The sequence below is a fragment of the Balearica regulorum genome, chromosome 5 (assembly GCF_011004875.1).
Source record: "Balearica regulorum gibbericeps isolate bBalReg1 chromosome 5, bBalReg1.pri, whole genome shotgun sequence".
NCBI lineage: Eukaryota > Metazoa > Chordata > Aves > Gruiformes > Gruidae > Balearica > Balearica regulorum.
Window position 1 is genome coordinate 63828335 of NC_046188.1, and position 12337 is coordinate 63840671.

Genomic DNA, 12337 nt, shown 5'->3' on the forward strand with positions numbered 1-12337 from the left:
ATGAAGCTGAACAGTTATCAATGCTCACCAGCTAGTTAGTGATATCCGAATGCCATGTAGCCAAGGTTTGATGGAATATAGGAAGACTTTTAGGAAGGAAATACTAGTTATGCCTCTAAATCCTTATTGTTTGCTAAGTGGTTAAAGTGACTGCCAGCTGAAGCCAATTTAACCTGCTTATCTTAGTCAAATGCTCTCCATTGAAGAAACATGAAGGAACGGATTACTACTTATAAGACATCACTTTACCTTCAGGTTTTGAATGTGCAGAGAAAACAAATACTTTCCACTGACATGAAACGGTCCCTACATTCTCTGCAATATAGCTACACAGATTCCAGTGAACAAATCCTTCTTGTTTTATTCACCTTTGTCTTACTTATGAGAACTATACTTTGTGACCCTAGAAAGTGTTGGTCTGTTTCAAAAGTAACCAAGATAGTTGTGATCTGAAGAAACATGATCAAGTATCTGAGAATCAGAAGATCCAGACTGATGAAATCCATCAATGCACACACACAAAAAATCAGATATTACTTGCATTATAAGAAAAGAGCTTTTGAAATTGTAAGGACTGTGCATAAATTGTTGACTTCACATATGAATTCTGTCCAGGCAAGGTGGTCCTTCAGTAGTGCTTCCTCTGCACTTCTATTGTCTCCTCCACTGTCATGTCCCTCTGCCTGGAGGTGTTCATAGTTCATACAGTTGGCAGAAGATCTTCAGTTTAACATGGATTTGTCACCTTTTGATATTATTTTATTCCTTTCCTTATCTTTTTCCTTGAAGCAATGTGCAGGATGATCCTCTTGAAACTACACCTTGATGGTTTCAGAGTCTAATCTTTTTACTATCTGAACGTTTTGTTTGACTTCTGCAGTGTTTTATGAGAATAGTGTTAGGGTTAAAATAATCTCTTCAGTTGCACTTGAAAAAAAACAACCAGCATTGCATGTGATTATTATGGACTGTTTGTTTTGAGAATTCTGAGGATTAAAGTTAGTGTATAAGCCCATGAATAGGCTAAATCAGTCCAGCATAAGTACCATGAAATAAAGAGATGCTTTGCTATTTTAGAACCAGGCTGTCCAGCAGGGATTACCACCTACCCTGTTATAATCTTCGCAGTGATAAACACACTGTCTTTTTGGAACACAAGGGAGAGACTGAATTAATGTAGACTTTCAGAAACTGAATCTTAGTACATTTCATTTCTGTTCAGCTTTCAACTAAACAATCATTAGCGGAGAAAGAAATCACTTATTTTCACACATAGTTTTCAATGTCTGTAGCTCTGTCAGCATATGAACAGGATAAGCAGGAGCATGTCCCCAAGTTCTTAAAATACAGGGGGCAGAGCATATGCTCCATTTGTGTCATTCAAGTGGTGGAAAGAAGAGTTTAGTTACATAATCTTTATCGTGCAACTCCTTGTTGTCAAACCACATGATGCCTCTAAAAACTTACAATGGATAGAAAAAAGGTAAATAAATGCAAAAATAGCTTTGACTCTTTTGCATTCTGTTTCCTACCATATAGTCCTGTATTCTGCCATATGACCATCACAGGAATAATTGATTAATAAGAACATGGGCCTCTCACTAGAAGACATACATTGAGGTGCTGGAGTGTGTCCAAAGAAGGGCAACGAAGCTTGTGAAGGGTCTAGAGAACAAGTCTTACGAGGAGTGGCTGAGGGAACTGCAGTGGTTCAGCCTGGAGAAAAGGAGGCTGAGGGGAGACCTTATTGCTGTCTACAGCTACCTGAAAGGAGGTTGTAGCGAGGTGGGTGTTGGTCTCTTTTCCCAAGTAACGAGCGATAGGACAAGAGGAAATGGCCTCAAGTGTGCCAGGGGAGGTTTAGATTGGATACTAGGAAAAAATTCTTCACCGAAAGGGCTGTCAAGCGCTGGAACAGGTTGCCCAGGGAAGTGGTTGAGTCACCATCCTTGGAGGTATTTAAAAGATGTGTAGATGTGGTGCTTAGGGACGTGGTTTAGTGGTGGACTTGGCAGTGCTAGGTTAATGGTTGGTCTTGATGGTCTTAAAGGTTTTTTTCCAACTGAAACGATTCTATGATTCTGTGAAGAAAGTACTGATTAACAATAGGTAGAATGATAATTAGCTACATTATATATTTGCTTTCAAGAAGGCAAACGTGTGGAATTACCGCCTTAAATGAGGCAGTATCCCCTTTCACTATGGCAGTAGTTACTAGAATAGACAGCATCATGGCTTCCTGGAGAGGTCTTTTTCCTATGACCTAATCAGGGTCACTGAGTTGATCTAACCACTTGCTTTTAGGTGCTTTAAAAGTTACAGTCTGATTCAGTGGCTCAATAGGTTCGACAACTGGGTCATATATCCCTTCTGTGTACTTGTCTCATTTTCTCATCCTAATTTTCAGTACACTATCTTACTGCTTCACAGAAATATTGAGATGTATCCATTATAGTTGGTAAAATGCATCAAAAACCTTTAATGTAAAGTACAAGAGCTGCTGTTGAAATAACAAAGGTGACCAATAGGAACATAAGCACTAGTACTTTCATAGAAATAAAGATCTCCACTTTCCTTTTTTATCCCTTTTGGCTTCAGGGATTTCTTTCTTTCTTCCTTTTTTTTTCATTTTATTTTTACTTCTAAAGTTATACAGCTTGATTCAAAAATTGTCTAGAATTGCTACTGCCAAAGGCTAAGCTATAAATAGTTCTTCCCTCATTAGCTTTTTTTAAGTTTAACAGTTGGAATAGGTCTGTGGAGCATATGTCAAAGTTACATATTAAGTTCCACAGTAAAGAGGGAAAAATGTACATGTAATTTAAAATTCCTAATGAGGAAATGAGTTCTTGTATTATACTTTGATAGAAACCTGGATAGTGTTATCATTTTTTACCATTTTTCAGTATTACTAATCTACACTCTGAAGCTATTAATGAAAGTAAGAAGAAAATATTAAAAAGTAAGCTTTGCTAATTGAATTTTCAACTAATTGTCATGAGTTTTCTACTTTCTCAGGAACACCCAAGCCAGCTTAATTATGAATATTTTACTCCACAGCAGAGGTTGGCTGAAAAACTGGGGTTGTGTGCAATTAATGTTCCAAAGACAAACCTTATATTAAATGAGTTTGTTAGTATGCAAATACAGAAATTTTTTGATGTAGTGGAACTTGGAAGTTTTCAAGTTGTAAGATATTTCACTTACCTTCCTCAAAATGTTCCATGACAAAATACAATCTTCTACCTGTAATGTAAGAGAGCATGATCAGCCCAAGAATATGGTACTGGGATTCTGAATGCCATATTATTCACTACCATCATTTGTTTGCTAATGCTTTTTTCAACTCTTGTCTCTAGAATTAATCTGATTTTTGGATCAGCACAAGCCGTTATGGAAGTTAGAAAGTTCAGAGAGAGAACTGTGCTTCTGAAGAAGTATGAGTTTGCCTAATGAAATGGGAAAATTATAGATCATATAAAAAAATCAGGAAAAATATAGCATGACATAATCCAACAGTGAAAATAACTTTGTCTTCTATTCCATATATCAAAAGCAATAGAAGGGTAAATGTGTACAAAGAGATAGTAAGCAAAGATTTTTGAAATGTCATATTTTCTGCTCTTTCAGAAAGAAAGAGAAAGAATTAATTTATACTAGCTGAGTAGCTGGGCTGCGCTTTAAGACTGCACATGTTCAATAAAGCAACAAAGGCCAAGAGACTAAATGGCTGCATAACTTTTTTCCCTTCTGAATCTTCATCTGAAGTAATTCTTCATCTAAGGGTCTGCTCTGATTTATGATAGATTATAAAAATGACCATCTGATGTTTGCATCTGTATTGTTGTTATCCCTTTCAAATTTTCAGGTTAATATTAAAACCATACATAATTCTGATGTTAATTTTAGGCTGGTCAATATATTTTTTTTTCATACCAAATAGTATTATTTCATAAAACTTCTTTTGCTGTTTGTAGTAGACCTGGGATTTTAATGATGATTTCTGTTAAAATCTGATGCTGCAGTGCCTGATGGAAGTTGACGTTTGGGATCAGGCACTTTCTGGTTGCAACTCTTCCCTCTATAAACAAAGACATTTTATCTGATGTCCCATATCTTACTGAGGAGAATGTGAGCTTACAATAGACAAACTGTAATCACTGTGGAAACCCAATAGTTGTCTTCTCAAATTGTGAGAGTCTTCCAATTTCATCTGCAAAGAGGAGTACTAGAAAAAGGAGATATCAGAAAGCAAAGCCTAACAAGACAAGGTAAGCCTGCCAAATCTGGTTTTTTCATTGCTGCTGCCAAAGAGCACAAATTACTAAATTATATACCCACTCTTTTTCTTTTCAATTTATTAATGCTTTTAGCAAACATGGATGCTAAAAAACAACACTAATAATCTTTTTGAAGAAGCAGTTACTAAACTTTCTGTGCTTTAGAATAAAGAGCAGTAGCTCTCACCACCACTGCTAGCCCTCACAGCTGACCTAATTGAAGGTATGCCTTTAAAAAACTGACAAGGGGAAAGCAACAATACTAAAGTTCTTCCCACTAGATGGGAAAGAGGATGGATATATGCGTGGCAAGGGAGAGGAGAGGACAGAGGCAGTAGAAAGAGTCTTAGTAGCTTTGGGAATTTCTGGAGAGTGATTTATTCAGCCAGACTTTCAGACCTAGCATTCCAACAGATGTTGTGTTTATTTATAGATCAGGCACTGCAGACAAGGTAATTCATCAGATAGAGTCAGAAGTCAGGGAACTGCTGACTTTGAGTTCATGGAAATGAATACTCTGAACCACCAATGGTTGCGTTAACCTATTTAGTGATAACTGCAGAGTCTGTTCAGGAAAAAAACATGCACCCCTTCAGCCTGATGTATGCAGGGATAGAGGATGCTCATCTATCTCCTTTTCTTAGTCTCTCCATATTTATGGCATTCAGTGCATATTCCTTACTGTGTGGCCTTGCTGTGTCAGGTATAGGAGCAGAGCATGTAGAAGCCTGTTAATTCCAGCACTCCAGCAATGATTTGAGCACAGTCCTCCTGCTCTAACTCCCATATGCTTCAGTGGGAGGTTTACTTAACAAGCAGTTCAGAGCTGTTCTAGGAAAGGTGACCCACGTGAAATGTGTGGATGATACTTAAGTAATGCTTCCAAGATTGTTTGTGCCTTTTGCAACCTTCATGCACTGAATAGATACAGGCACCATCCAAACTGCGTGGTAGAGGTTTGCCTAGAATCTTAGTTTCCTAGTCATTGTGGTCTTTCTGCTCTGTTGCCTGGATTTCTTTCCCTCAGAGACTATAGAAATGGGGGAAAGAAGGTGTTTTGATAAGTGACTGGTTTTGTCTTACTACAGGCTCGGGATGCAACTTACAGAATCTGGTACTGTTAGCGACTACCATTTAGACATCACTAGAGGAACAAAGCTACTAATGAGGAGTGAAAACTAGATGAATGAGCAAATATGCTGCTGGCTTAGAATGCTTCGCCACTCCATTTAACAGTTAGCAGCCCACAATGTATTGGTTTTCATCTTTAACACTTTTAAATGTAAGATACTAGGCACAAATCTTTCTGACATGTAGGTGGCTAACCTCTTGATGCTCATCTAACTTTTTGATCATAATTTATGTATAACATATCCTATTAACTAGTCTTAATGAATACTAAATGATATTAATTTATGCTATTTGCAGTCCTTTTAGCACAAAGCATTTATGAATGGAAAGCAGAGCTTTCTCTCTTTCATTTATGAATGGAAAGCAGGAGTCTCTCTCTTCCCCCTCCCCAGTCACTTTGAGCCTTATGATGTGTTAGCTCTGCTATCTTCAACAGGAAAGTATAGTGTGGCATGAGGAAACAGCTAGGAGATTAAAATCTTTCCATTCTCCTCTGCCCATGTCTGTACTAAAGTTCTATGTTTTGTACGTTCATTCTATGCTAAAAGCAAAATCACAGTGTGAAATCCTCATCTCTGGTACGCTGCTGACAAGGTAGTCTGCATAAAGATAAAGAATATTTCTCATGCCTAACACTGTACGATGGCACATCACCATGACACTGATGCACAAATTTATTACTTAATCAGCTTTAGATTTTAGTTTCTGACTGTAATTTCTGGATCAATTATGCTAGATGGATGGTGCTTTTTGGCACAGACTCAGATGGAGCGCGTTGCCAACTTTCTTATTCATCTCTCCAAAAATGAAATGAATGAGTCCAAATATTGGATGTAGCCATTCTGCTTCCACTGCCAGTTCATTCTTTGATGTCTTTGCAAATACTGCTGCAAGGAGCCAGTTAGTAAGGGTACTTTTTATGATTATAAAAGATACATTTTCGAGATGATCTCTATCTTCAGTAATTATCAGTTAATAAAGTCAGATATTGTTTCCATTCATAAGTTTTGTAACAGAAGATGCAGGTCTCAGTTTTAGAAATCAGTTTTTCTTAATGTTTTTACTGTTTTTCTCTCTCTGCTTATCTGAACTATTTTTTTTCCTAGCAGATTAATCATAACTGACAGCAACCAAGTCTTTATCTTATGACTTGTGAATACTGAGTTACCAGTAATTCAAGTGCTGTTGAATAACATTTATGTGACGTCTTTCATCTAAGGCCTTCCAAGTGCCTCGTACTCATCAAGCTTCACTGCAACCATGTGAATTAAGTGTTGCTGTACTAGAGACAGCCAAACCAGAATGTAAAAAGATGCAACTTCTCCAGGTTCAGTGCCAGATGGAGATAAAGATTTCTATCATTTTGCATCAGTTTTGTCTTACAATTAAACTGTATTTTCCTGTCTCTCTTGCTGAACTGTTGGGTAAAGGAGTAGATCCAACTAGTAAATTAGGGGTTGTGTTTCAGGTGTATTACAGGCAGTGTGCCTTTTCTGGCTGGTGAAACTATGTACATTTAGAAATGAATCTGTCATTTCATAAAATGTCTCCTTTTTAAGACAGTCCTCTCTTTATTATCTTAAAAACTTCTAATATGTGTCAGTTGTACATGACTTGATAAACAACATGCTTACTTCTCAGTGTTTGAAAGGGTGCATTGAGCACATTTTATCCCTGTTGTACAAGGGAATAGAGTAGGAACAAACTAGTGCGTTGAGTTTGACTTTCATCTTTTCTGACAAATAATTTGAAACTGGAGGCAACAAATTATCATGGTAAGTTTTCTAAGCATAATATGTACATGTGAGAGTATAAGTACAAAAATACAACCATAATCATTAGGCAAAGGAACCTGATTTGAATAACCATCTAGGCAAAAATCATACCCCTTAAAATTCTTTCTCATCTAATTTATTTTCAGACTTTTCTTTCAGTTTGTATTAGGCATCCAACTGTGAAAAAAGAATGTGCTTTTTTTTTTTCTATAACCAAATAGTTTCCGCTTTTAGTTTTCCTTTAGTTTTTTGAAGGAGATTCTTTAACTGCAGAATAAAAAGGAATTTCTGTGCCCATTGTTGCTAGTTGAACAAAAACTTCTGAAAAACAATGTTTCCTGCCTTTGGAAGAGCTTTTGAGTTCACTGTGTTTGGATCATACCCAGAGTTAGCCACTGAAATACTGGTATTTAGCTGGCACTACCATCATGAAGAAGTAGCAGTACTGAGACTGAAATACGTGATTGCTTTTGGAGACAATCTAATCGTAAGACCCCATGACTGTCAGACAGACACACAGCTGTCTGTGCTTCCACAGAAAGTGATCCATTGCTTCCCCCACCATAATCTTCCCACTCAGCACCTGTAAGAACATTACATTACTAGAGAAACTGCAGTAACTTGGTAAGTTACTGGAATACTGCAGAAAAAGTGTAACGTAATACCAGTAACACAAGACCAAGATGCATGCCCTGTCAAAATTAAACGCGTTTGTGACATCAGCAAGTTATTAAAATGTTCCACCTGTAATTCTTATTTGCCTTATGAACAGCAAATGACCAAAACAATTCCTACTATTTCTTGCTATGAAATACCTAGATTTCTGCAGTTGTCTTCACTCGAGTTCTTTCCTGCTTTTGAAGGTGTAATACAGCTGTGATGCAGAAGTAATTTCTTGATAACTGAATGTAATGATGGATACTGAAATTGCATCTAAACTAGCAAAACATTGAGAGGATTTGTATTGATAATGCTTTATGATTAATTCATAGGTTGGAAATGAAGGTACAAAGATAGAATGCTACCTCATTAAAAAATGAAAGCAGAAAAGCCTAAGTGACTAATACCCCTTCTAAAATTGGAACTCATTACTCTTGACTCTGCCAGGAAACATATATGGTCAGGTTTACATGCAGAAATGGTTACAGTGTTTCCAGTGGGCCCAATCAAGTAAACACATAGCTGGCACCGTAATTCAGTGAGTTATGTTTTAAGTAAAGAAAGTATGAGGCTTTTTAGGAAGAAAATATGCAGTAGGTATACATTTGCACGCTATAGCAGGATAAGAACCAACTCATCTAACACTATATTTCCTGTCATATTGCAGAAAATTGTTTGTATCAGTGCATATGGGAGGGATGTATATCTGGTAATTGAGCTCAGCTGATAGCTTTAACACTGATAATTTATGTATTTCACTATAGTGTCTAAACAATAGAAGTTGTGTACATTTGGTAGCAGTAAATTTAGGGCGTTACTTGATTTACTTCTAATATCTACAAGTATCAAAGATTAAAATATGACAGATAAATTATAGTTGAAGTCACATATATAGGCAGCATTTCTCTTCCATGTTCTCTGCATAATGTCACATTTTCTTTAAAGCCTAGACCTTTGTGTTGGAACTTAACAATCATTTCACTTTAGTCACTTCTCTGTTTCATAGCAGGAGAGCGTGACCTTCCAGCATTGGAACAAGGCCTGGTTTATATTTCCTAGCACACAGGTCAAAGATTTGAAGGACCCTGTATCCCACTCCATACCGTTCATAACCTCTTGGTTATGAATTAAACCCTTGGCTTCCGTTTGCGTGTAAGGAAGCTGCATATTTTAATTTTTTTTGTAACTTATTAAACTTATTTTTGCAAAACTATTGCTTCATCTGAGGGAAGGCAATAGTATTAATGGGTTTCAACCTCTGCCAGTTTTTGAATGCCCATAAAAACAAATACATGTGCTTACAATAAATTTGTTTTTCATCATTACTTTTTAATGTATTCTTTCAATAAATAGTCTATAGATCCCTAGAAAGAAAGACTGCAAACTGAAAACCACTGACTACAGTTTCAAATGGTTCCTTAAGGCTATTCCATTCCAGGTTTTAATACAATAATGCAAGTTTTACTTGGTTTCAGAGTATTATCTAAAATAATCTGATTTGCCTTTCTATTCTGAAAAGGAAAACACATTACATGGTAATAACACATTTCCTTTGTCTCAGGAATCAAAATGAACGTTGTTCTAATTTTGTAAATAGCACATATTATCAACAGCTTTATATGAAAAAAATACATTTGTAAGAGTGTTAGATCTGCTTATATGTTATATATACACACAGAATAAATTTTTAAGGAACTCTCCATTTGTAACCCAGAAGGATAGCTAAACGTGACTCATTTTGTAATTAAACTGAGGGAATATCTGCCAAAACATTTGTAAACGTTTGCTCAGTTTAGAATTGACTGAGGGGTTTTTTTCCCTCTTTTTTGGTATGCTTTTCTTTCTAAGATATTTTAACAATGTATTGACTCTCAGAAATGTTCAGAGAAATAGTCATGTCCCATGTTAAGAGACTAACTTAAAAAAAGGAAAAAATCTTCATGACTATAGAGCAATCCTTTCATTTCATCAGATGGCAGTTGTTTTCAATCTTTTTTATTCCAACCTTTTTTGAGGAACTGTGTTAATCCAGTCAAGGGACAGAGGAGATTATATTGTTCTTATGTATTCAAAATTTCAGCTTTTGAGTGATGAATGAATGCAATGATCCTGAGTAAACTGTGGAAGAAGCATTTATTCGCAAAAATGACTTCAGTGGGATTCTTTGTGGTCCTAAAGGGCCAGTGCACATCGAGTTGCAAGAATAGAAAATAATATGAGAAGAAATAGAACAGGTGGAACTATCAAGCAGGAATGAGTGGGCAGGAGAATTTGGTCAAAGTCTGCTGTAATGAATGGTGAGACTTATGACTTTGGTCAGATGACTGAGATTGACACCGATGCACTCAGTATCAAAATAAACCTCCCATGGGTAATTTGTCAACAGAAAATAATAAAAAGAATGTGCTTTATGCCTTTTTAAAGCAATACCTGTGTTGTGGAATTAGTAATACCTACTGTTAAAGCATAAGAAAAATCCTTATTTACACAGTTCTCAATAAGAAAATATGTTTCTGTGACTAGACCTTTATGCTTATAGTGATTATAATTAGAAACATATAACATGTAGAATTGCTATTTGATTTTTCTCTTGGAATAGCACACTATAATCCCCTGGCAACCTCATTTTCAGGCTGAGGACTGCCTGAAATGTTAATGCTGAGCTTTATTCAAATGGAAATGCTCTAAATTTTTTCTGTATGGACAGTAGTCTTAGCAACTTTGATACTTGAAAGAATTGTAGAGAAATCTGAAATATTTCTAGCAGGGAAGGGCAGCACATTGTCTTAAATGGATTTAAGATATTTAAATGTGTATTAATTCTTCTAAAATAAGAATCTTCTGTTGCATAGTGCACAAAGTATTAAATTATAGGTATTGTAATGAATTTTTTTTCACCTCAGTTAAGCAGTATTACCAACAGACTGTAAAGGATGAAGAATTCTTGACCCAGGAGTAAAACACATTAAACATCTGTCAACCTGGTTGAGCTGGAGGTATATCAGAAGCCTTTTGTGTTAGCAACATTGCTGGAAGAGCTCTGCTCACAGAGCAACGGAGAGGTTCCTCAGATTACTTCAACCTGTACAACAAAGCTCCTGCGGTCACTAGCAGCTGCTGAAGTTCCTTGCCTTCTCTGGAGTGTTTAAATTGAGACTTTGGGCTGCTGTGCAAAGGTTGAAAGGGGACATCTTTCACCATCTGCTCTCTTCACTCTGCTCCTCTGGTGTGGCGCAACTTGTTTTGATGTAGAAGTAGGCAGTAGGAAAAATTTATTGCTTCCCATTGAAATATTGTGACCTTTAATGTACTTGGAAATACTGAAAATTCCAAGATTTTTGTCCAGATCCAGATTATGATGTTAAAAACTATTTGCAGCACTAATTTCCCAGCAAAATCAGCTATTTTGCGATACACAATTCTGATTTGAATGGTATAGTGAATGCTTTGTCTGAATACAAAATAGCACAACTATCAGGAAATGTTTCATCCATCTACGTGCACAAAGTCAATTATGCATAACAGATTATGACATGAAGGACTTATTACAGTTTCTTTGCAGAAGCATTGAAGTATTGATTTACCTTTATTTGCCCTCAAAGTGCTAGTAGTTCCTAGGGTTACATCTCCCTGGTTAGTAGCTGGTTTTAAATAGGAGAAAGCATAGAGGAAACCTGTGCTCTATGAAGTTTGCTTTATTTTTCACCATTCCAGGAAATCATATAGTAATTTTGATGGAAAATAATCCTCATAAACATACAGTATAGGGGATTGTTTCTGCAGATAATTTCAATTATTTGTAAATGGCATTACATCTCCTTATACAAAGCCAAATCCTGGGAACTAGTACTTAGTCTCAACAGTTGTACCATAGTAAACAGGTTTTACTCTGAGGTTGTTCTCCCCTGTGTCAGCTAACTTCCATCCTTCTGGGTGACTAAGGTGTGTAATGATACAGCTTTTAACCTGGTTTATGCAAAATGTACTGTGTCCATAGCATATTCCGTCTCCCCAGAGAAACCTGCCACTTCAGGAAATGTATTTGGTTCTATTTTGCACGCAGGTAGTATGTATGAGTACTGTGGGTGCTAGGCAAGATTTTCTGTGCTGTGTTGGTTTGTAATACTCCAGCTCCTCTTGCAGAGGAGGAGCTATTCCTGATAGCGATATGAGAGAAAAGGGCTGTAAGTGGCAGCTGTGTTATGGGCAGCAGGGACTACACACACACTCTTATGTTTTCTAAAATACAAAAGGCAAACCTTTTCTTGTTAATTTTTCTTGGTATGATTGCTACAGTGCCCTATGATGATAATGGAACTCACTGGTCCCTTTAGGTCACTGCTTTCTATTTTCCCCTTCTGTCTTGCAGCATCAGCAGTTAATTTTTTTCATCAAAAGAGGATATATATAAAAGTCATATGCAAACAATTTGTACTTAATAAAGTTTTGATGCCTGTCTCAGCTTCTGACACTTTACACAAGTGCAGTGGT

General features: G+C 36.5%; 1 long non-coding RNA gene across 8 annotated transcripts in view; it reads left to right on the plus strand.

Annotated features, from left to right (window-relative positions):
* Positions 1–12337, plus strand: part of LOC142602117 (uncharacterized) — a 260454-nt gene that overhangs the window by 141501 nt on the left and 106616 nt on the right. Inside the window, exon 3 of one of the 8 annotated variants that reach the window (XR_012835822.1) lies at positions 10750–11100. The exons of the other annotated variants lie outside the window; for them this stretch is intronic. This is a non-coding gene — a long non-coding RNA (uncharacterized LOC142602117). The remainder of the gene's footprint in view (positions 1–10749; positions 11101–12337) is intronic. 8 annotated transcript variants of the gene reach the window in all.